Source organism: Schistocerca cancellata, chromosome 7, assembly GCF_023864275.1.
Source record: "Schistocerca cancellata isolate TAMUIC-IGC-003103 chromosome 7, iqSchCanc2.1, whole genome shotgun sequence".
Taxonomy (NCBI): Eukaryota; Metazoa; Arthropoda; class Insecta; order Orthoptera; family Acrididae; genus Schistocerca; species Schistocerca cancellata.
This window is the reverse complement of record NC_064632.1, coordinates 477,668,313-477,695,283: the sequence shown is the minus strand read 5'-3', so window position 1 is coordinate 477,695,283 and position 26,971 is coordinate 477,668,313.

Sequence of the window (26,971 nt, the reverse complement as noted above, 5' to 3'; positions counted from 1 at the left end):
TCCGAAAAAAATGACGTTTTGCCATTCGTGCACCCAGGTTCGTCGTTGAGTACACCATCGCAGGCGCTCCTGTCTGTGATGCATCGTCAAGGGTAACCGCAGCCATGGTCTCCGAGCTGATAGTCCATGCTGCTGCAAACGTCGTGGAACTGTTCGTGCAGATGGTTATTGTCTTGTTAATGTCCCCATCTATTGACTCATGGATTGAGACGTGGTTGCACGATCAGTTATAGCCATGCGGATAAGATGCCTGTCATCTCGACTACTAGTGATACGAGGCCGTTGGGATCCAGCACGTCGTTCCGTATTACCCTCCTGAATCCACCGATTCCATATTCTCCTAACAGTCATTGGATCTCGACCAACGCGAGCAGCAATGTCGCGATACGATAAACCGCAATCGCGATAGGCTACAATCCGATCTTCATCAAAGTCGGAATTGTGGTGGTACGCATTTCTCCTCCTTACAAGAGGCATCACAACAACGTTTCACCAGGCAACGCCGGTCAACTGCTGTTTGTGTATGAGAAATCGGGAAACGTTTCTCGTGTCAGCACGTTGTAGATGCCGCCACCGGCGCCAACCTTGTGTGAATGCTCTGAAAAGCAAATCATTTGCATATCACAGCATATTCTTCCTGTCGGTTAAATTTCGCGTCTGTAGCACGTCATCTTCGTGGTGTAGCAATTTTAATGGCCAGTAGTGTATATACACACCCTTCAAAAATTATACTGGATGACTTGGAGCGTTGTACATACTGACAGTACTGGTACCAGGACATTAACAAACTGAAAGTAGGCTAAATTAGACAGTCAGAGGTGTTTGTTGCAGGATTCTTGTGCGAGTCGTTTACAAGATACTGCAGTTTGAAAAGTTCTTGCACCGACACTTGTTCAATACCTGTGGCAGCACACACTAAAGAACAACACAAGTGCATGCACTAGTTATGTGGAGGCAATTGATCATCACACGTTGTGTTGAAAGTGACGTCCGTCAGCGGCAACGCATGGTTCCAGTTTCGTATGGAACAACTATTGCACACGTGCTAGTATTACAGCTGAGATGTCTGTGTAGGCTGCAGTAATACGTCGTCGCATATCATCGAGCGTAATTGGTATGTCCTTCTAGACAGCGTCTTTCAGCTTTCTCCACAGAAAAAGTCTAGCGGCGTCAAATTCAGGGAACGGGACGGCCAAGATACAGGTCCTCTGCATCCAGTCCAACGATTTGGAAACTGTTGTGACTGACAGTTCGCAATTTCTCACAAACACAACTTTTATTGATGTAAGTTCACAAGGTTGAATGAACACCAAACGAAAGATAACAATAACGATGCCAGTAAAAGTCTCCTAACTGAGCCAAACAAAAGTTCACTTCTGATTTCCCACAAAGGTTCGTGGTAAAATACACACACACACACACACACACACACACACACACACACACACTAGTAACAATCCAATTCAGAGACGAAGACGTAATCTTCAACGGTCGCAGTACACGAGGTCGGCATCCGGCGTGAACTGAAATTCGGGGCTGGTTCTAGCCCCTAAATAGCTGTCTCCAGCCAATCAGGTTTTGGCGTAGTGATACGTCCTGAAGGCCGTGGCTCGAGCTTCCCATGCAGGAAGTAGCGCTCGGAATGTCTGTTTCCATTATCTCGTACAGGGCTATTACAAATGATTCAAGCGATTTCATAAATTCACTGTAGCTCCATTCATTGACGTATGGTTACGACACACTACAGATACGTAGAAAAACTCGTAAAGTTTTGTTCGGCTGAAGCCGCACTTTAGGTTTCTGCCGCCAGAGCGCTGGAGAGCGCAGTGAGACAAAATGGCGACAGGAGCCGAGAAGGCGTATGTCGTGCTTGAAATGCACTCACATCAGTCAGTCATAACAGTGCAACGACACTTCAGGACGAAGTTCAACAAAGATCCACCAACTGCTAACTTCATTCGGCGATGGTATGCGCAGTTTAAGGCTTCTGGATGCCTCTGTAAGGGGAAATCAACGGGTCGGCCTGCAGTGAGCGAAGAAACGGTTGATGCGTGCGGGCAAGTTTCACGCGTAGCCCGCGGAAGTCGACGAATAAAGCAAGCAGGGAGCTAAACGTACCACAGCCGACAGTTTGGAAAATCTTACGGAAAAGGCTAAAGCAGAAGGCTTGCCGTTTACAATTGCTACAAGCCGCGACACCCGATGACAAAGTGAAACGCTTTGAATTTTCGGCGCGGTTGCAACAGGTCATGGAAGAGGATGCGTTCAGTGCGAAACTTGTTTCAGTGATGAAGCAACATTTTTTCTTAATGGTGAAGTGAACAGACACAATGTGCGAATCTGGGCGATAGAGAATCCTCACGCATTCGTGCAGCAAATTCGCAATTCACCAAAAGTTAACGTGTTTTGTGCAATCTCACGGTTTAAAATTTACGGCCCATTTTTCTTCTGCGAAAAAAACGTTACAGGACACGTGTGTCTGGACATGCTGGAAAATTGGCTCATGCCACAACTGGAGACCGACAGCGCCGACTTCATCTTTCAACAGGATGGTGCTCCACCGCACTTCCATCATGATGTTCGGCATTTATTAAACAGGAGATTGGAAAATCGATGGATCGGTCGTGGTGGAGATCATGATCAGCAATTCATGTCATGGCCTCCACGCTCTCCCGACTTAACCCCATGCGATTTCTTTCTGTGGGGTTATGTGAAAGATTCAGTGTTTAAACCTCCTCTACCAAGAAACGTGCCAGAACTGCGAGCTCGCATCAACGATGCTTTCAAACTCATTGCTGGGGACATGCTGCGCCGAGTGTGGGAGGAACTTGATTATCGGCTTGATGTCTGCCGAATCACTAAAGGGGCACATATGGTACATTTGTGAATGCCTAAAAAACTTTTTGAGTTTTTGTATGTGTGTGCAAAGCATTGAGAAAATATCTCAAATAATAAAGTTATTGTAGAGCTGTGAAATCGCTTCAGTCATTTGTATTAACCCTGTATGTAAATAGCCGGTGTTTACCACGCTGCCTTTTGTACGCCTTTGGCATAGACAACCTCGTCCTCTGCGGTGGAATACGGGTTGCCGGTCCTCAGCGGCTACCTTGGCTCCAGTATAACAGAAACAATTCCTCAAGACCTGCTGTAGTACTTCGTGTACTGTGGGATAGACAGCCATCATGTTGGTACCACAGGTTCGTTCCAGTCTGTAGAGGAAACGCCTTCCAGCATCCATAGAAGATGGTCTCTTAGGGGGTTACGATACCTATTGGCTTTCAGTGTTCCGTCTATGACAAATGGGCCTATGAGCTGATGGCTCCCTATCCCACACCACACGCTCGCACCCCGTGGACGCTGTCGTTCCACCTGACGAAGCCATCGGGGATTGCCAAGAGAACAACAGTGGACGCTTCGGTGGTTTACCTGGCCGTGGTTGGTGAAAGTGGCTTCACCATTCAACGAGATACATGGATACATCGAAGGGTATGCCGTCTTAACGCCACTGTGCAGAAGTAAACGATTCTCATAATCGTTTCATGCACCTCTTGACGGGGGAGAGATGTGATAAGGATGGAAACCATTTCGGCGGAGAATGCCTAGCACACTAGACTGAGTCATGTCCCTTACGCGTGCGATTGCACGGGAGCTAACTGCGGGTCAACTGCAGCAGCAGGAGCAATAATACTAGTTTCCCCCTCTTCTGTCGTCACTTTTTTCCATCTGTTACGTTGTCTAGATGTTATTTATTTATTTATTTATTTACACATCAAGTTAAGTAGGACTGCATTGAGGAGCAAATCTCCAAGGTCATGGAACGTATCAGTACATGAAATTACAACGTAAAAGTAATAACAGATAAAAATAAATGTTCACGATCCTGAGAAAGTCAGTCCATAAGTTTAACTAAACGCAATCAACAATACAATAAGAAACAGCCTAATTTTTCAAGGAACTCCTCGACAGAATAGAAGGATTGACTCATGAGGAAACTCTTCAGCTTCGATTTGAATGCGCGTGGATTATTGCTAAGACTTCTGAATTCGAATGGTAGCTTACTGAAAATGGATGCAGCAGTATACTGCACACATTTTTGCACAATAGTTAAGGAAATCCGATCCAAATTATGGTTTGATTTCTGCCGATTATTAACCGAGTGAAAGCTGCTTTTTCTTGGGAATAAGCTAATATTGTTAACAAGAAATGACAGTTAGGAATACATATGTCAAAATATCCGGACTCGTGAACAGGGGTCGACAAGATGTTCGTTAACTTATTACCCAAACCGCCCGTTTCTGAGCCAAAAATATCCTTTTAGAATGGGGATAGGTATCCCAAAATATAATACCATACAACATAAGCCAATGAAAATAAGCAAAGTAGATTAATTTTCGTGTCGAACGATCACTCACTTCAGATACCGTTAGTAAAAATGGATGTATTAAGTCTTTGAACAAGATCCTGAACGTGGGCTTTCCACGACAGCTTACTATGTATTTGAACACCTAGAAATTTGAACTGTTCAGTTTCACTAATCATATGCTCGTTCTGTGATATTAAAACGTCAGGTTTTGTTGAATTCTATGTTAGAAATGGTAAAAACTGAGTCTGACTGTAATTTAGCGTTAGTTTATTTTCTACAGGCCATGAACTTGGGTCATGTACTGCACTATTTGAAACCGAGCCAATGTTGCACACAACATCCATTACTACCAACCTAGTGCCATCAGGAAACCGAAATATTTTAGAGACACCCGTAATACTAGAGGGCATATCATTTACATAAATAAGAAACAGGTGTGGCCCCAACACTGATCCCTGCCCCCCCCCCCCACTTGACAGTACCCCACTCAGACCCCACATCACAGCCATTCTCAACATTGTGAATAATGACCTTTTGCTGCCTGTTGCTAAAGTAAGAGGTGAACCAATTGTGAGCTGCTCCCCTTATTCCGTAATGGTCCAACATCTGAAGCAATATTTTGTGATCAACACAATCCAATGTCTTAGTTAAATAAAAAAAAGTCAGGCGTTCGAAACCTTTTGTTTAACCCATCCAGTACCTCACAAAGAAAAGAGAATATAGCATTTTCAGTTTTTAAACGACTTCTAAAGCCGAACTGTACATTTGACAGCAAATTGTGTGACATAAAATGATCAGTTATCCTTACATACACAGCCTTTTCAATAACTTTTGCAAACACTGATGGCATAGAAATACGTCTAAAATTGTCTACATTATCACATTCTCCCTTTTTATAAAGCGGCTTTACTACTGAGTACTTTAATAGTACAGGAAACTCACCATTCGTAAAGGAAAAATTACAAATATGGCTAAATACAGGGCTAACATGTGCAGCACAGTACTTTAATATTCTGCTAGACACTCCATCATAACCATGAGAGTCCTTAGTCTTCAGTGATTTAATTTTTGACTCAATCTCCCTCTTGTCTGTATCACAGAGGAGTATTTCAGAGATTAGTCTTGGATACGCATTTGCCAAGAAAATAAATTTTTATTTAATTCACCAGCAATACTCAGAAAAGATTGTTAAATACCGTACATATATCTGATTTATCAATAACAGATATATTTTTACTGTGAACTGACTTTATATCGTCGACTTTGTGCTGCTGACCAGACACTTCCTTCACAACTGACCATATGGTTTTAATTTTATCCTGTGAATTAGCTATTCTATTTGCATATCACATACTCTTTGCCTTCCTAATAACATTTTTAAGAACCTTAAAATACTGTTTGTAGTGGGCTACTGTAGCTTGATTGTGACTACTTCTAACATTTTGATATAATTCCCACTTTGTTACACAAGATATCCTTATCCCACCAGTCAACCACCCGGACTGCCTATAACGGTTAGTACCCCATTTAGAAAGTTCTAATGGAAAGCAACGCTCAAAGATCATGAGAAATGTGTTACGGAAAGCATTGTATTTATCATCTATATTATCTGTACTATAAACATCCTGCCATTCTTGTTCCTTGACTAGGTTTAAAAAAGTCTGTATTGCTGTTGGAGTAACTTTCCCAGATAGTTTATTATTAAATATGACATTAGTTTGAGAACAAAAACCTTTTAGTGTTAAAATTTGTGTATCATGATCTGAAAGGCCATTCACGCTATTACTAACAGAATGCAAATTTAGTAATGAAAAATGAATAAAAATATTGTCTAGGGCTGTGCTACTGTTCCCCTGCACCCTGCACCCTGGTTGGAAAAAACACATCAGATCATATGAATTTAGGAGATCTATCAACATCCTTTTTCTTGCACCATCATATATAAAATTTATATTGAAGACACCACATGTAACTAGTTTCTGGTACTTCTTACAAAGGCAATGAAGAACCCTCTCTAGCTTGAGTAGAAATGCTCTGAAGTCGTAGTTAGGGGACCTATAAACAACAACAATTAGAAGTTTAGTTTGACTAAATTCAACTGCCCCTGTACAACATTCAAGTATCTTTTCAGAGCAGTGTCGAGATACATCTATGGACTCAAATCGAGTACTGTTTTTCACGTACATAGCCTCTCCCCCACCTCACAAGGAACTCCTTGAGAAACTAGTAGCTAATCTGTATCCTTGTAAAGGAAGCCTCTGATCTGCCAAATTATTTAAGTGGTGCTCTGATATACCAATAATTTCAGAGTCAACATCTAAAAGCAGTTCACCAACATTATCTCTAATACTCTTATATTTTGATGAAATATGCCAATTCCTTCCTTACACTACCACTTTCACGTAACAGGTTGAAAAAGTTGATAACTAACTGGCGATATGGTTGACGTCCATTGGGATATCTTTCGACATACACCGTACGATAATTAAATGCATTCTTCCTACATCTCCATACACCATGAGCACGTCGGCTTTTTCTGCAGCGGAAAATCCCATCTTCCATTCACGGCCTCCTTCTTGGAGCTCTTGTTCATCTTTGCTGCTGTGAAACACGTTGAAACGTCCCCTTAGAACAATTATACGTGACTGTGCTTAAACTGACATACAATATTTTTAGCGCAACGCAATCTGACTTTCAAAAATCCCTGCAAAAGAATGGCTCTGACTAACATTAACCTATACCTTTCACAAATCACTTACCTCACCAAAAATCTTCGTTACTCGAACTACTGCCATACAGCGAGCGCCACTACTGCCAGCTAAATAAAAGATTCAAAATACTGAAGGCACTAACTACTAATAGGCATAGTTAGCAAATGAAAGATTTTGATAGAGAACAAACAATGTATTTACCTTACTAGTGTTCAAAAGTCATAATATATATATATAGCAGTTCATGACATCCAGTCTTACAAATTTCAAAACTCCGCCATCTCTCTCCCCACATCCACCACTTCTGGCGGCTCACCTCCAACTGCACAACGCTACACGCTGTTATTAGATGGCCGAGTTTTGAAATTTGTAAGACTGGATGTCATGAACTGCTATATATATAGATATATATATATATATATATATATATTATGACTTTTGAACACTAGTAAGGTAAATACATTGTTTGTTCTCTATCAAAATCTTTGATTTGCTAACTATGCCCATTAGTACACTCCTGGAAATTGAAATAAGAACACCGTGAATTCATTGTCCCAGGAAGAGGAAACTTTATTGACACATTCCTGGGGTCAGATACATCACATGATCACACTGACAGAACCACAGGCACATAGACACAGGCAACAGAGCATGCACAATGTCGGCACTAGTACAGTGTATATCCACCTTTCGCAGCAATGCAGGCTGTTATTCTCCCATGGAGACGATCGTAGAGATGCTGGATGTAGTCCTGTGGAACGGCTTGCCATGCCATTTCCACCTGGCGCCTCAGTTGGACCAGCGTTGGTGCTGAACGTGCAGACCGCGTGAGACGACGCTTCATCCAGTCCCAAACATGCTCAATAGGTGACAGATCCGGAGATCTTGCTGGCCAGGGTAGTTGACTTACACCTTCTAGAGCACGTTGGGTGGCACGGGATACATGCGGACGTGCATTGTCCTGTTGGAACAGCAAGTTCCCTTGCCGGTCTAGGAATGGTAGAACGATGGGTTCGATGACGGTTTGGATGTACCGTGCACTATTCAGTGTCCCCTCGACGATCACCAGTGGTGTACGGCCAGTGTAGGAGATCGCTCCCCACACCATGATGCCGGGTGTTGGCCCTGTGTGCCTCGGTCGTATGCAGTCCTGATTGTGGCGCTCACCTGCACGGCGCCAAACACGCATACGACCATCATTGGCACCAAGGCAGAAGCGACTCTCATCGCTGAAGACGACACGTCTCCATTCGTCCCTCGATTCACGCCTGTCGCGACACCACTGGAGGCGGGCTGCACGATGTTGGGGCGTGAGCGGAAGACGGCCTAACGGTGTGCGGGACCGTAGCCCAGCTTCATGGAGACGGTTGCGAATGGTCCTCGCCGATACCCCAGGAGCAACAGTGTCCCTAATTTGCTGGGAAGTGGCGGTGCGGTCCCCTACGGCACTGCGTAGGATCCTACGGTCTTGGCGTGCATCCGTGCGTCGCTGCGGTCCGGTCCCAGGTCGACGGGCACGTGCACCTTCCGCCGACCACTGGCGACAACATCGATGTACTGTGGAGACCTGACGCCCCACGTGTTGAGCAATTCGGCGGTACGTCCACCCGGCCTCCCGCATGCCCACTATACGCCCTCGCTCAAAGTCCGTCAACTGCACATACGGTTCACGTCCACGCTGTCGCGGCATGCTACCAGTGTTAAAGACTGCCATGGAGCTCCGTATGCCACGGCAAACTGGCTGACACTGACGGCGGCGGTGCACAAATGCTGCGCAGCTAGCGCCATTCGACGGCCAACACCGCAGTTCCTGGTGTGTCCGCTGTGCCGTGCGTGTGATCATTGCTTGTACAGCCCTCTCGCAGTGTCCGGAGCAAGTATGGTGGGTGTGACACACCGGTGTCAATGTGTTCTTTTTTCGATTTCCAGGAGTGTAGTTAGTGCCTTCAGTAGTTTGAATCTTTTATTTAGCTGGCAGTAGTGGCGCTCGCTGTATGGCAGTATTTCGAGTAACGAAGATTTTTGGTGAGGTAAGTGATTTGTGAAAGGTATAGGTTAATGTTAGTCAGGGCCATTCTTTTGTAGGGATTTTTGAAAGTCAGATTGCGTTGCGCTAAAAATATTTTGTGTCAGTTTAAGCACAGTCACGTATAATTGTTCTAAGGGGACGTTTCAACATCTCTTCTGCAGGACGGACCATGCTCTATGTACAACAAAATGGTAACTCACGTTGTTGAACAAAGAGCAAAGTTCAGAATACGATCTTCGAAGGTGTCGCCGACTGACTTGCAAGTCAAGTCGCAATGCACTCAAAGAACACTGAAGCACACTGTAAGCAAACATAGCAGTATCATACCTAGCAACTACGCAGGTTGAAAGGCACAATCATGTGTCGTTGTGGAAGCTTTTCAAAATACGGTATCTCGTAAACAGCTTTCTCTAGCATCCTGCAACAAAATGGTTCAAATGGCTCTGAACACTATGGGACTTAACATCTGAGGTCATCCGGCTCCTAGAACTTAGAACTACTTAAACCTAACTTACCTAAGGACATCACACACATCCATGCCCGACGCAGGATTCGAACCTGCGACCGTAGCGGTCGCGTGGTTCAATTCTGAAGTGCCTAGAACCCTTCGGCCACACCAGCCGGCAATCGTGCAACAAACACTACTGTCATTCTAATACACCCCGCTTTTAGTTTGTCAGCGTCAGTAGGCATTGTTCAATTTAAAATAGCGTTTGTTTGCAGAAAAATAACACTATCTAATATTATTTCAGTCTGTTTATAGGCTAAAAATATTTGCCCCTGAGGGAAGAGCTCTGAGCACTTGTTCATCTTTGATCTTTGCTATAGTGAAAAGTTTGGTTCCTTTCGTGAAATGACGAAATATGGCTACTTTTTACTTGTAACTAAGAGTGATTTGAAAATGACATGAAATACAGATGTTACAAATGTGCTTGACAATGACACTTTCATGAAACTAGCTAATAGCAGGATTAACTAAACATTGCATTATAGCCTACTATGGACCATGTTTACGTTTATGAAATATATGTAATGTGTTTCAAAGTCCATATGTGATTCACTTTGGGAACGAACAGCTGGTTTTCATATCACTGCGTACTAAGTAATTCACAGCCAACAAATACTGTTCTGACACCGAGCACTGTGCGGCTCGCGTTGGTGCTTTTGGTAGGTTGGCATCGTGTAATAGGGAGAGTGGCGTCTCGTTTTCTTCTTCTTTTTATTGGCGCCACTACATTTGCTACCGTTGTCTGTCCGTGAGCAGCAGCGTTTGTCGATATCTAATACATGTACTATCTTTGGAAGGACGTGAAGTGTTTTCCGGGTCGGGTGTGTGGTGAGTTCAGTTGGGATGGAGCAGCAGAGAGGTCCAGCAGCGCGAGGACATGCCGGGACCGCTGGCGGCACACAAGCATTGCCGGATCGAGGGGCTGTAGTTGCAAGGGCCACATCTCGTTGTCCACCGGACCCAGCACATTGAGTTGAGTGAACATTAATCCAGTAGTGAAACCTCCATTTTTGTGATCACGCCGTTTGTTCGTGCGTTGCTGCTCGAGGGTCCCCGTGAGACGAACAGCAGCAAGTGGAGCGAGTTGAGTTGGCGGAATCTATTAGCCTTATTCTAATGCCTGTTATTAGTTTTGAATTTTGTGTTATTATTTGGTGAAGTGCAACCAGCGGTATTTTACTGCCTGGTGGCCGCTAACGCCCCAATTACCTGCCCTGGAGGTTAGAGTACTTTTGCGGCAGTGTACTTTTTCCCATCTTGCCGATACTGACGTGTAGTTCGACAGCTGCCTTGATTACGGTGGGGATTATGGTTTCTTTTGTCTACCTTGGTTGTAGTGGTTCCTTCTGCCTTTCTGTGCGGCGGAGGTTCGAGTCTTCCCTTGGGCATGGGTGTCTGTGTGTTTGTCCTTAGGATAATTAAGGTTAAGTAGTGTGCAAGCTTAGTGACTCATGACCTTAGCAGTTAAGTCCCATAAGATTTCCCACACATGTGAACATTTTTGAACCTTTTACCTTTCGATGTTTTAAACACCGGATTCTGAAGAAGCAGTGCTGTCTGTCACTTCGCCCTCCCTTGAATTATTCCATCGTTGTCCCGGCGGCATCAGGGATTTTCTCTGCCTCGTGATGACTGGGTGTTGTGTGCTGTCCTTAGGTTAGTTAGGTTTAAGTAGTTCTAAGTTCTAGGGGACTGATGACCATAGATGTTAGACTGGGTATCACACGTTAGGTAGATTTGGTAAGAGGATCGATCGGCGTTTAAACTGTCTCTAGTTTGAGTTGCCATCCTGTTAGGTGAGCATAACTCTTGGCTGCCTGTCTCACCACTTACGGCCGGCCGGTGTGGCCGAGAGGTTCTAGGCGCTTAAGTCTGGCACCGCGCTACCGCTAAGGTCGCAGGTTCGAATCCTGCCTCGGGCATGGATATGTGTGATGTCCTTAGGTAAGTTAGGTTTAAGTAGTTCTAAGTTCTAGGGGACTGATGACCTCAGATGTTGAGTCCCATAGCGCTCAGATCCATTTGAACCATCTATCACCACTTACGCAGCTGTAGGGACTTTCCTCAGGTTTATTCTTGGAGCACTGTCTGTGGGTCACTCCGCTTTTTATTTTGTCTGATTGCGTCAATTGTTTAAAAATAAAATTTGGTTTATATTATTCCTATTGCTTGTGGCCTTCAGCTGACAAATAATTATGAATTCTTTCTTAATAAGGGGATGGCTAGAGGATAAATGTAAGGATGTAGAGGCTTATCTCACTAGGGGTAAGCTAGATATTGCCTACAGGAGAATTAAAGAGACCTTTGGAGAAAAGAGAACCACTTGTATGAATATCAAGAGCTCAGATGGAAAACCAGTTCTAAGCAAAGAAGGGAAAGCAGAAAGGTGGAAGGAGTATAAAGAGGGCCTATTCAAGGGCGATGTACTTGAGGACAATATTAAGGAAATGGAAGAGGATGTAAATGAAGATGAAATGGGAGATACGATACTGGGTGAAGAGTTTGACAGAGCACTGAAAGACCTGAGTCCAAACAAGGCCCCGTGAGTAGATTACATTCCATTAAAACTATTGACAGCCTTGGGAGAGCAAGTCCTGACAAAACTCTACCATCTGGTGAGCAAGATGTATGAGACAGGCGATATACCCTCAGACTTCAAGAAGAATATAATAATTCCAATCCCAAAGAAAGCAGGTGTTGACAGATGTGAAAATTACCGAACTATCAGTTTAATAAGTCACGGCTGCAAAATACTAACGCGAATCCTTTACAGACGAATGGAAAAACTAGTAGAAGCCGACCTTGGGGAAGATCAGTTTGGATTCCGTAGAAATATTGGAACACGTGAGGCAATACTGACCCTACGACTTATCTTAGAAGCTAGATTAAGGAAAGGCAAACCTACGTTTCTAGCATTTGTAGACTTAGAGAAAGCTTTTGACAATGTTGACTGGAATACTCTCTTTCAGATTCTGAAGGTGGCAGGGGTAAAATATAGGGAGCGAAAGGCTATTTACAATTTGTATAGAAACCAAATGGCAGTTATAAGAATTGACGGGTATGAAAGGGAAGCAGTGGTTGGGAAGGGGGTGAGACAGGGTTGTAGTCTCTCCCCGATGTTATTAAATCTGTATATTGAGCAAGCAGAGAAGGAAACAAAAGAAAAATTCGGAGTAGGTATTAATATCCATGGAGAAGAAATAAAAACTTTGAGGTTCGCCGATGACATTGTAATTCTGTCAGTGACAGCACAGGACTTGGAAGAGCAGTTGAACGGAATGGACAGTGTCTTGAAAGGAGGATATAAGATGAACATCATCAAAAGCAAAACGAGGATAATGGAATGTAGTCGAATTAAGTCGGGAGATGCTGAGGTTATTAGATTAGGTAATGAGACGCTTAAAATAGTAAAGGAGTTTTGCTATTTGGGGAGCAAAATAACTGATTGTGGTCGAAGTAGAGAGGATATAAAATGTAGACTGGCAACAGCAAGGAAAGCGTTTCTGAAGAAGAGAAATTTTGTTAACATCGAGTATAGATTTAAATGACAGGAAGTCTTTTCTGAAAGTATTTGTATGGAGTGTAGCCATGTATGGAAGTGAAACATGGACGATGAATAGTTTAGACAAGAAGAGAATAGAAACTTTCGAAATGTAGTGCTACAGAAGAATGCTGAAGATTAGATGGGTAGATCACATAACTAATGAGGAGGTATTGAACTGGATTGTGGAGAAGAGAAGTTTGTGGCACAACTTGACTAGAAGAAGGGATCGATTGGTAGGACATGTTCTTAGGCATCAAGGGATCACCAATTTAGTATTGGAGGGCAGCGTTGAGGGTAAAATTCGTAGAGGGAGACCAAGAGATGAATACACCAAGCAGATTCAGAAGGATGTAGGTTGCAGTAGGTACTGGGAGATGAAGAATCTTGCACAGGATAGAGTAGCATGGAGAGCTGCATCAAACCAGTCTCAGGACTGAAGACCACAACAACAACACAACAACAAGGCCTTCAGCCGTCAGTGTAGCTTGTGTTACAATCAATTTTTGTAATATGATTGTTTAAAAATGACTTTGTTATTTTTAACGTGTAATTGTCTTCCCCATTTGTGGTTCAGGCCTTCAGCCGTCAATTGTTCTGAAGTATTGCTTGTGGCCTTCAGTCCACAAATAATTGTGAATTCTCTCTTAACAAGGCCTTCAGTCGTCAGCGTAGCTTGTGTTGCAGTCTATTTATTTAAAATGATTGTTCAAAAAATTACTTTGGTATTTTTAACGTGTAAATGTCTTCCTCATTTGTGATTCAGGCCTTCAGCCGTCAATTGTTCTTAAGTATTGCTTGTGGCCTTTAGCCCACAAATAATTGTGAATTCTCTCTTAAAAAGGCCTTCAGTCGTCAGTGTAGCTTGTGTTGCAGTCTATTTTTTTAAAATGATTATTTTGAAAAAATATTTCCTTAAATAAAGTGTTCGTGTTTACTGTGCAACCAATGGTAACTGATTAGGCCCCGTCCACACCTTTTGCTGCTTTCCATAAGTCCGACGTTTTAGATACGGAATTGTATTAGACAGGCTGCTGATTCACTACTTTTAAATAATTAGTAAGTAAAATCTCTTCCTCTGCAACGCTCGATGGCTTGGTAACTCCTGACTCTGTTAGTACACGTTTTTCCGATTACGTCGTTATGCTCAGCGCAGTGTATAGGTCGAATGTGTACCAGCAAGTACAGTGAATTGTATTTCGCAAATCCAGTAATGCACTCTTTTCCAACACCAATGCGTGCTCGTATTATTTTAAGCCCCATTAGCTTCACTTCTTGCAGGCGGACCTCCAACTCTCCACGTCTGACGTTTCCCCGCATTTGTGACCTTTTAATCTAATGGAGCCCTGCACTCTATTAAACGATTTAGTACATTTCCGCTCCATTAGCGCTACAGTCTGTTCCAATAACTACACCTGTTCACAATTCAACAAATTCTGAGGATAACAACCTTGATAAGTATCTGCGACGGCACAGTGTCTTTATGAAACAGTGCTGTACAGGTGGCATTATAAGCAAAAGTAACAGATCTGGCAACGTGTGCTTAGCGATAATATGGAAAAGGCTGCAAGGAATATATGTCGTTAGACATGAATGAAACCAGACAAGACACGTTAGCGTTTACGCACTTTTCGCGAAATTCTGCTACAAAGTCTACAATAACTAAAGTTTGTTGTTTAACAGCACCAGTAATATGTCATAATACTTATGATAAGTGATTTCAATTAAAAGTTGTTTTCACTCAGGAAAATTTCGTTTTAATTATTCTGTTTTCGTTGCTCTGCACTGTGAAGAGAAGGGCCAGTTCTGATGCAGCACAGAATTTTATTTACCTTGTTATGGCAGCTGTATTATTATGTAGTGTTCAGCAATTTATTGTAAGCGTGATTAAAAATCTCGTCCCACATATATAACTGGGAATTCAGAAAGGTGCATCCTGTACACATAACTACCGCATTATACATCTTTTTGAACTCTTTACTGCAGCTAGTCTTTGTCTCCCCCAACAACTGCAGCTTCTCACAAACACTTCCCTTGCCAAATTATCTATTCTCTGAATGTTTATGTTTGTGTTATACCAATCTATCCCTTCTTTAAGACAAATGCAGTCGCTAATATCTTTCCTTCCCAACTCTTCTTTATATAATACTCGCTCCACACATTCAGTCTTCAGCATATTTCTATAGCACGACATTTGAGAGGTTTTCTGCGTGTATTGTTTGTCGTTCACATTTTACTTTCATGTAGGACTACACACCAAATACTTTTGGATAGTCTTCATAACTCTTAAATTTAGCTTTCGCGTTAACACATTTTTTTTCAGGTAAACTTTTCTTACTTTTGGCAGTATTTATTTTCGTTACTTCTGCCATTGTAAATTCCTATCCTACCCAAATAGAAAACCACTTTAGTGCTTTCAGCGTCTCATTTAATAATCTATTCCTTTTGCATAACCTCACTTAAGTCTAGTTCACTCCTTTGTATCGTTTTACATATTTTCATCTTGTAATATATTTGGAAGACGCTATCCTTAATGTTTGACAAATCTTAGAATCTTGAGGTAAAGGCCAAGCTCAGTGTATTTAACACAGAAGACGGGAAATCTTTTAGAATTAGTTATTGTAGGAAGTGTGGCATCACAACATTTTAACAAATGTAAACAAAAAGTAATAGTTTTTAAAACAGAATAACTTGCAAACCGATTTTAGGTTTTCCAAGACTGAGTCAGAAATGGGCGTATATTACTTCAATATAAATAGATAACTTGGCACAAGTTAGTATCACACTTACCGGTACCCTGTTAGCAACGTCTGGTCATCAGGTAATTAATGCGTTAACCCTGATACGGTTAGAAAAAGTCGCAGATGTTCTACTATGTCACTTGCGATATGTTTGTTACTGTATTACTGAGAAAGGTGAATAGTTTGAAATTCTCATTTGGCAGGCCTGAAAGCGAGTGCCGGGTAGTTTATAAAACAGCGCTGCTGCCAATCTTCCTCCCCAGTTTTGCCTTATACCAACAGTTTTTCATTTTTAGTCACGTTGTCCTCTACCTGAGGTAATATTATCTTCAATACATCATTACTTATTCTTTATTGTCAATTATCTTCCATCCTTTAATGATATTTTCTTCATTTTTATATAGGTACCGTACACCCAGCTACTCTCCATAACGAATTGGTACTATCAGTGTTTCTGATCTACTGTTGGCACTCACATCCACAAAGTTTAATCTTACAGTTTTTATACTCCTGTTGACCACGCAATTATATTTTTGTAGTTATTTTACTCTTGTCGTCTTTTGATATCACAATCGAGACAGATGTATCTGTGAACTTGTCGTATTGTTTGTTTGCTGTTAGAAACATTAACCGTGAATAACACAGTATATCTACGGACCCAATTTTTTTGTTATTATTTTGACGTTATTTGTCTTGTTCTCTTCGTTAGTTGGATACTTCTATATCATAAGTTTTCCAAGTTAAACTGTTACTCCTAACTTTGGTTCAGTTTAATAACTGCTCCATACATGGGTAGCTAGTAATAATACGAGTACTTAAGTGTTACTGATCGGATAGGCGTGTTGTAAGTCCGAGTTGGTTACGTGCACTATGTTTCACAATTATTATTGATCACAGCACTTCTCAAACATACAATAGATAACAGGAGCCAAAAAACAATGAAAACTTTTGTTCAGAGTTAATATACTGACATGTGTCAATTTATTAACCTGAGGATGATTTACACATTTCTCTTTGAAACTTCCTGGCAGATTAGAACTGTGTGCTGGACCGAGACTCGAACACGGGACATTTGCCTTTCGCGGGGAAGTACCTTTTTGTATTTTGTTCGATATTGTTCGTGATATTTGGCCGTAGCGGACGTCACACGACATCCGTTGAAGTTCGCTGTTGACCCTTTCACTCAGTTTTTTACTACAGGGACCAGTCAGCTCTCTGTCCGAACACGCTGACCTACCGTGCCGGTAGCCACTGAGCTAGCCAAGCACGACTCACGACTCGCTCTCACAGCTTCAGTTCTGCCAGTACCCCGTTTCTTACCTTCCAAACTTCACAGAAGCTCTTCTGCGAACCTTGTAGAACTAACACTCCTGGAAGAAAGGATTTAGCGGAGAGCACTCGCCCGGAAAGGCGAAGCTCTCGAGTTCGAGTCTCGTTCCGGCACACAGTTTTAATCTGGCAGGAAGTTTCATATCAACGCACTCTCCACTGCAGAGTGAAAATGTCATACTGGATATTTCTCTTTCTAAGGCAAACTTTCCTCGCTAATGCCAGAATGTATTCTTTTTATTTCAATCACTATAAAATATTTTCCTGCCCAAACAGGAAACCACATATTCGTCTTGTTTAATAATCTAATTCATTTTGTGTCACTTGACAATTAGACTTAATTTGAAAATCTTTGTTTCACTTTTATTGATTTTTTCCTATTGCTTGTTTCAAAGATATTATCCTTAACAGCCCTTTGCCGGCCGTGACGAAATTAAAACATAATCGACAAATCCTAAAAATGTTATTTCTTCCCTTTCTATTTTAAGCACCCCTAGCCCTTGTGAGTGAACGCCATCCGATCCGTGCATTTTTTTTCAATCTCTAATTACCTTCTGGTCGGAGTGACGTAATAATGCCTTTGGATATCTGATCGTGAATTCTTTATTATTAACTGCCTGTCCTCCTTTACCAAAATTTTCCTCATTTATTTAGAGATAATGGACAGCCAACTATTCTGCATCAGTCTCCGAAAGTCTGAATTTCCTTGTTTCTGATCTATGCCAAACATTCACATCCACAAAGTATAATCTTATATTCCATATTTTTAAAAATGTTCAATTGTGTGTGAAATCTTATGGGACTTAACTGCTAAGGTCACCAGTCCCTAAGCTTACACACTACTTAACCTAAATTATCCTAAGGACAAACACACACACCCATGCCCGAGGAAGGACTCGAACCTCCGCCGGGATCAGTCGCACATCCATATTTTCATTGCACTTTTTACCACGTAGTTAAATTTTTGTAACTTTTTACTGTAGTCATCTCACATTTGAGATAGAAGCATTTATGAACGTGTGGTATTGTTTGTTTGTTGATAGTAATACTAACTGTGAATAACACAGCATCTTTTAGTGGCAAAATCTGTGTTATTGTGCTAGCGATATGTACACTGAAGTGAGAGAAGTCATGGGATAGCGATATATACACATACAGATGGTGGTAATATTGCGTACACAAGATGGAAATGGCCACTGAATTGGCGGAGCTGTCATTTGTAATCATGAGATTCACTGAAATGGTTTCCGATGTGATTAGAGTCCCACAATGGAAAGTAAAACTTTGAATTGGAACGGTAGTTGGAAGTAGACGCTTGGGACATTTCATTTCGGAAATTGTTGGGGAATTCCATATTCCAAGATCCACAGTGTTAATAGTGTGCCGAGAATATCGAATTTCGGGCATTACCTCTCACTAAGGACAACGCAGTGGCTGACAGCCTTCACTTAACGACAGAGAGTAGCGGATTTTGTGTATAGTTGTCATGCTAACAGACAAGTAACACTGCTTGAAATAACGGTAGAAACCAATGTGGGACGTAGGACGAACACATCCTTTTAGGACAGTGCGGTGAAATATGGCGTCAGTGGGCTGTAGCAGAGGACGGCCAATGCGAGTGCCTTTGCTAACACCACGAGATCGCTCGCAGGGCCTCTCCTGGGTTCGTGACCATATGTGTGGGATCCCAGCCGACTGGAATATCGTGGCCTGATCATATGAGTCCCGATTCCTGTTGGTAATAGCTGATGATAGGGCTCAAGTGTGGTGCAGCCCTCAGGAAGTCAGGGAGCTAATTTATCGACTGGTAATAGCTGATGATAGGGCTCAAGTGTGGTGCAGTCCTCAGGAAGTCAGGGAGCTAATTTATCGACAAGGAACTACGCAAACTGTTGGTGGCTCCATAGTGCTGTGGGCTGTGTTTAGATGGGATCAACTGGGTCCTCTGGTCCAACTACGAGGTGCATTCAGGTTCTAAGGTCTCCGATTTTTTTCTCCGGACTGGAAAGAGATAGAAACATGCGCATTGTTTTAAAATGAGGCCGCGTTCATTGACAATACGTCCCATAGATGGCAGCACCGTACGGCTGAAGGAATTTTACCGCCAGCGGCGAGAATGAGAACTGTTTTAAATACTTTAAATGGCGACGTTTTCCTTACTTGAACAGCGTGCAAACATTTGTTTTCTGAATTTGCGTGGTGTGAAACCAATTGAAATTCATCGACAGTTGAAGGAGACATGTGGTGTGGAGTTATGTATGTGTCGAAAGTGCGTTCGTGGGTGCGACAGTTTAATGAAGGCAGAACATCGTGTGACAACAAACCGAAACAACCTCGGGCTCGCACAAGCCGGTCTGACGACATGATCGAGAAAGTGGAGAGAATTGTTTTGGGGGATCGCCGAATGACTGTTGAACAGATCGCCTCCAGAGTTGGCATTTCTGTGGGTTCTGTGCACACAATCCTGCATGCCAACCTGAAAATGCGAAAAGTGTCATCCAGGTGGGTGCCACGAATGCTGACGGACGACCACATGGCTGCCCGTGTGGCATGTTGCCAAGCAATGTTGACGCGCAACGACAGCATGAATGGGACTTTCTTTTCGCCAGTTGTGACAATGGATGAGACGTGGATGCCAATTTCAATCCAGAAACAAAGCGGCAGTCAGCTCAATAGAAGCACACAGATTCACCGCCACCAAAAAAATTTCGGGTAACCGCCAGTGCTGAAAAAATGATGGTGTCCATGTTCTGGGACAGAGAGGGCGTAATCCTTACCCATTGCGTTCCAAAGGGCACTACGGTAACAGGTGCATCCTACGAAAATGTTTTGAAGAACAAATTCCCTCCTGCACTGCAACAAAAACGTCCGGGAAGGGCTGCGCGTGTGCTGTTTCACCAAGACAACGCACCCGCACATCGAGCTAACGTTACGCAACAGTTTCTTCGTGATAACAACTTTGAAGTGATTCCTCATGCTCCCTACTCACCTGACCTGGCTCCTAGTGACTTTTGGCTTTTTCCAGCAATAAAAGACACTCTCCGTGGACGCACAGTCACCAGCCGTGCTGCTATTCCCTCAGCGATTTTCCAGTGGTCAAAACAGACTCCTAAAGAAGCCTTCGCCGCTGCCATGGAATCATGGCGTCAGCGTTGTGAAAAATGTGTACGTCTGCAGGGCGATTTCGTCGAGAAGTAACGCCAGTTTCATCGATTTCGGGTGAGTAGTTAATTAGAAAAAAACGGAGGCCTTAGGACTTGAATGGACCTCGTAAACCGATTACTGACTGAAAATGGTTGTGTTCGGCTGCTCGGAGATCATTTTCAGGCCTTCATGGACTTAGGGTACCTAAACACCGATGGAATTTTTATGGATGACAAGGCGGCATGTAACCGGACCACAATTGTTTGCGATCGCTTTGAAGAACCATTCTGAACAATTCTAGAGAGTGATTTGGCTACCCAGATGGCCCGACATGAATCGCATCGAACATTTATGGGACGTAATCGAGAGGTCAGTTCGTGGACAAAATCCTGCAACGGCAACACATCTACAATTATGGACGGCTATAGAGGCAGCATGGTTCAATATTTCTGCAGGGGACAGCCGGTGACCTGTTGAGAGGTATGTGCTTAGCAAAAATACAGGGGAGGAAAAGGATCCACCTTGGTACAACAAACGTATTAGCCAAATGGTTCAAATGGCTCTGAGCACTATGGGACTTAACTTCTGAGGTAATCAGTCACCTACAACTTAGAACTACTTAAACCTAACTAACCTATCACACACATCCATGCCCGAGGCAGGATTCGAACCTGCGACCGTAGCGGTCTCGCGGTTCCAGACTGTAGCTCCTAGAACCGCTCGGAAACTTATTAGGAAGTTGCTGAGAAAGCAGAGAATTTTGCACAGTCGTTTTAAACGTAGTCACTGCCCCGCTGACAATCAGAAATTATGCGAAATGAAAGTAGCTGTCAGAAGGACAATGAGAGATTCTGTTAACGGATTTGAAAGCGATATTTCATCTGCAGATTCTAAAAATAACCCCAAAAATTTTGGTCGTACGTATCTACATCTACATCTACATCCATACTCCACAAGCCACCTGACGGTGTGTTGCGGAGGGTACCTTAAGTACCTCTATCGGTTCTCCCTTCTATTCCAGTCTCGTACTGTTCGTGGCAAGAAAGATTGTCGGTATGCCTCTGTGTGGGCTCTAATCTCTCTGATTGGTCTCTTCGCGAGATATACGTAGGAGGGAGTAATATACTGCTTGACTCCTCGGTGAAGGTATGTTCTCGAAACTTCAACAAAAGCCCGCACCGAGCTACTGAGCGTCTCTCTTGCAGTGTCTTCCACTGGAGTCTATCTATCATCTCCGTAGCGCATTCGCGATTGCTAAATGATCCTGTAACGAAGCGCGCTGCTCTCTGTTGGTTCTTCTCTCTGTCTTCTATCAACCCTATCTGGTACGGATCCCATACCGATGAGCAGTCTTCAACCAGTGGGCGTACAAGTGTACTGTAGCCTACTTCCTTTGTTTTCGGTCGGCATTTCCATAGGATTCTTCCTATGAATCTCAGTCTGGCATCTGCTTTACCGACGATTAATTTTATACGGTCATTCCATTTTAAATCACTCCTAATGCCTACTCCAAGATAATTATGGAATTAACTGCTTCCAGTTGCTGACCTGCTGTATTGTAGCTAAATGATAAAGGATCTTTCTTCCTATGTATTCGCAGCACATTACACTTATCTACATTGAGATTCAGCTGCCATTCCCTGCACCATGCGTCAATTCGTTGCAGATCCTCCAGCATTTCAGTACAATTTTCCATTGTTACAACCTCTCGATATACTACAGCATCATCCGCAAAAAGCCTCAGTGAACTTCCGATGAACGCTACAAATAATTCATTACCTTGTCTTGCTGACAGTACGGGTAATGTAACTGATTATGATAAACAGAAGGCCAAAATTCTGAACCTATCTTTCAAAAATTCGTTTACGGTAGAGGACTGCATCACCGTTGCCCCCTTCAATTATCGAACAAACGCAAGGATGGCTGACATAGTGTTTAGTGTATCTGGGATTGTAAAACAGTTAAGATCCTTAGACGCCAGAAAGTTATCTGGCCCAGACGGTATCCTCGTAAGATTACATGTTGACTATGCTACAAATATAGCACCATTCTTATCCATCATCTATCAGAGATTATTGGAACAGCGGAAAGTTCCACGGGACTGGAAAAAGGCCCAGGTCATAGCAATCTATAAAAAGGGTAGAAAATCGGATGCACATAAGTACCGGCCAGTTTCACTGACATCGATTTGTTGTAGAATAAAGGAACATATTTTGTGTTCAGACATAATGACCTTTCTAGACTCTGAGAAGCTCATCTGCAGAAACCAGCACGGTTTTAGGAAACAGCGGTCATGCGAGACACAGTTGGCCCTCTTTGTGCATGATATTCAACACGCTCTAGATACCGGCTCCCAGGTTGATGCCATATTTCTCGACTTTTGAAAGGCGTTCTACTCAGTTCCGCACTGTCGCTTCCTCCAAAAAGAGCGCGCTTACGGTCTATCCGATGACATAAGCGGTTGGATAGGAAGTTTTCTAACGGACAGGGAGCAAGCAGTATGTGGTCCTGAACGGAGTGACTTCAACAGAAACAAGGGTAACTTCAGGTGTGCCCCAGGGCAGCGTAATAAGACCGCCGCTTTTTACGATTTACACAAACGATCTGGTTGATGGTATTGACAGCGGCATTATACTGTCTGCCGATGGTGCTGTAATCTACAGGAAAGTAGTATCACACGAAAGTTGTGAACAAATCAATGACGATTTGCAGAAAATAAATGCGTGGTGTAATGACTGGCACTTATCTCTCAATATTAGTAAGTATAACCTACTGCGTATAACAAGGCGAATATCCCCATTAATGTGCGAGTACAAAATAAATGCCCAGTCTTTGGAAGCGGTAACATCCGTCAAGTATCTGGGTGTGACTATTCGAAATGATCTCAAGTGGAATGATCAGATTACACAAGTAACAGGTAAGGCAAACTCTAGATTGCGGTTTATTGGTAGAATCCTGAAGCGATGCAGTCCTTCTACAAAGGAAATAGCTTACACTACGTGAGTTCGTCAAGTCTTAGAGTACTGTTCGTCTGTATGGGGCCCTTACCATTTGGGTCTGATCCAAGGGATTGAGAAGGTCCAAAGAAGAGCGGTAAGATTCGTGACTGGTATATTTAGCCATCGCGAGAGCGTTACAGATCTCATAGAATGTTTGAAGTGGGACACACTTGCAGACAGACGACGCGCTAAACCGAAGGCGCTGCTCACTAATTTCAGAAATCCGATCTTCACCGAGGATGTAGAGCATATATTATTACCACCAACTTTCAAATCACGCAGTGATCACAACTCAAATATACGGGAAAATACAGCTCGTACTGAGGCGTTCAGACAGTCGTTTTTCCCTCGCGCGATCCGTGAGTGGAACAGAGGTGGGGGGGGGGGGGGGGGGGGGAATATGACTTTGGCGCGAATTGCGCCCTCCGCCACACACCGATTGGAGGCTAGTGGAGTATATATTAAGATGTAGAGTCTATGTCACGTCGCACTGCTTCACTACGCCAGGAAAAAGGACATCCGACACGCTCTTAGCAGGTATCCACTGACTTTTTTTACCTCAGTGTCAGTTGCCTTGTTTGATAGATTTGTACACTTATATCATATTTTTTCCAAGACACATTGTTAATCCAAATTTTTGTTCATTTTAATCCTGGTCTAATGACAGGTAATTTAATAGCAGTATTTACACTACTGGCCATTAAAATTGTTACACCAAGAAGAAATGCATATGATAAACGGGTATGAATTGGAAAAATATATTATACTAGAACTGACATGTGATTACAATTTCACGCAATTTGGGTGCATAGATCCTGAGAAATCAGTACCCAGAACAACCACCTCTGGCCGTAATAACGAGCTTGAGACGCCTGGGCATTGAGTCAAACAGAGCTTGGATAGCGTGTACAGGTACAGCTGCCCATGCATTTTCAACACGATATCAAAGTTCATCAAGAGTAGTGACTAGCGCAACAATGTGACGAGCCAGTTGCTCGGCCACCATTGACGAGACGTTTTCAATTGGTGAGAGATCTGGAGAATGTGCTGGCCAGGGCCCAGTCGAACATTTTCTGTATCCAGAAAGGCCCGTACAGGATGCGGTCGTGCATTATCATGCTGAAGTGTAGGGTTCCGCAGGGGTCAAATGAAGGGCAGAGCCACGGTCGTAACACATCTGAAATGTAACGTCCACTGTTCGAGTGCCGTCAATGCGAACAACAGGTGACCGAGACGTGTAACCAATGGCACCCCATACCATCAAGCCGGGTGATACGCCAGTATGGCGATGACGAATACACGCTTCGAATGTGCGGTCATCGCAATGTCGCCAAACACAGATCCGACCTTCACGATGCTGTAAACAGAATCTGGATTCATCCGTAAAAATGACGTTTTGTCATTCGTGCACCCAGGTTCGTCGTTGAGTACACCATCGCAGGCGCTGCTGTCTGTGATGCAGCGTCAAGGGTAACCGCAGCCATGGTCGCCGAGCTGATAGTCCACGCTGCTGCAAACGTCGTCGAACTGTTCGTGCAGATGGTTGTTGTCTTGCGGACGTCCACATCTGTTGACTCAGAAATCGAGACGTGGCTGCACGATCCGTTGCAGCCATGCGGATAAGATGCCTGTCATCTCGACTGCTAGTGATACGAAGCCGTTGGGATCTGGCACGGCGTTCCGTATTACCCTCCTGAATCCACCGATTCCATATTCTGCTAACACTCATTGGATCTCGACCAACGCAAGCAGCAATGTTGCGATACGATAAACCGAAATCGCGATAGGCTACAATCCGACCTTTATCAAAGTCGGAATTGTGGTGGTACGCAATTCTCCTCCTTACACGAGGCATCACAACAACGTTTCACCAGGCAACGCCAGTCAACTGCTGTTTGTGTATGAGAAATCGGTTGGAAACTTTCCTCATATCAGCACGTTGTAGGTGTCGCCACCGGCGCCAACCTTGTGTGAATGCACTGAAAAGCTAATCATTTGCATATCACAGCATATTCTCCCTGTCGGTTAAATTTCGCGTCTGTAGCACGTCATCTTCGTGGTGTAGAAATTTTAATGGCTAGTAGGGTACGTATTAAATTGAGTTCACAGTTATTTTTGAACTCTATACTTCCCCAATAAGCAATAAATATCAGGTGCGAAGAACAACTAAAATATCTAGTCAAGTTGAAACACGTCAGTGTATAAAGCTGAGGATGATCTGAAAAATTCTAGAATATTATTTTTCTAATAACACAGCTCCCTCAGAAATTCTTCGAAAGGAGCCTTGCTGGTAGCTACCCTTCAGCTGGTGACAACACCCCGCATGGCAGGTACGTAACTGTCTTAGTGGAGTCCCCATAGCATTCGCCAATATCTCCGTCACGAGCCAGGTGAAGCTAGTGTCCGTCGCTCTGGTGAAGTTACGGACACACTGGCCTGGCTGTTGCTGCTCCGTCCAAATCGAGCCCTATGCTCCGTGGCGGAGGGTGTCTTCCACCTAAGGAGCCATCGTCGGCGGGTTACGTATCTGTGTCAGAATCATCGTCCAGAAGTTTTGGGATGATCGTCGCTCCAACGGCGACTTTACTGAACTCTAAAATATTACATAACGTAATTTATTGTTTACTGGCAGTACCTCGATTTTACAGTTTCCGTTCAGAAGCTCACGAAGCGGAAAACATCCCGGTACATAACGCTAAGTTCAGGCGCAGGGCCGGCCGTTGTGGCCGAGCGGTTCTAGGCGCTTCAGTCAGACCACTACGGTCGCAGGTTCGAATCCTGCCTCGGGCATGGATGTGTGTGATGTCCTTATGTTAGTTAGGTTTGATTAGTTCTAAATTCTAGGCGACTGATGTCCCCAGATGTTAAGTCCTATAGTGCTCAGAGCCTTTTGAACCATTTTCAGGCGCAGGATCAATATTGTTGTCGTTGTTGTTGTGGTCTTCAGTCCACAAACTGGTTTGACGCACGTCTCCATGCTATTCTAGGAGTTTCCTATGCGAGTCTCTTCACCTCTGCGTATCTGCCTCATCGTACATCCATTTTAACCTCATTACTGTATCCGAGCCTTGATCTGCCTCTACAATTGTTACACCCCCCCACTCCCTGTCATTACCAAACGGATACTACGTTGATGCCTCAGTATATCAACTGATCCCTGCTTTTAGTCAAGTTGTGCCACAAATTCCTTTTTACACAGAGTTTCATACTATAAATCATAATTAGGTTTTTGATCCTCTCGTCTAATCTTCAGCATTCTTAAAGAGCACCATATTACAGAAGTATTCTCTTCTTGTCTGAACTGTTGTCGTCCAAGTTTCACTTCCGTAAAAGGCAGCACTCCATACGATTAGCGTCAGAAAGACTTCCTCTCACTTAAAGCTTTAGTAGATATTAGCAAATTCCTCTTGTTCAGGTATGTATTCTTGCTACTGCCTTCATCAGATTTTTGCTCCCCAAATACCAAGGTCGTCTACTACTGCTGTCTCCTTTCCTAATCAAATTCGCCCAGCACCGCCTCATTCAGTTCGACTACATTCCATTACGTTTGTTTTACTTTTGTTGGTATTCATCTTATTATCTCTTTCGAGGACACTATCTATTCCG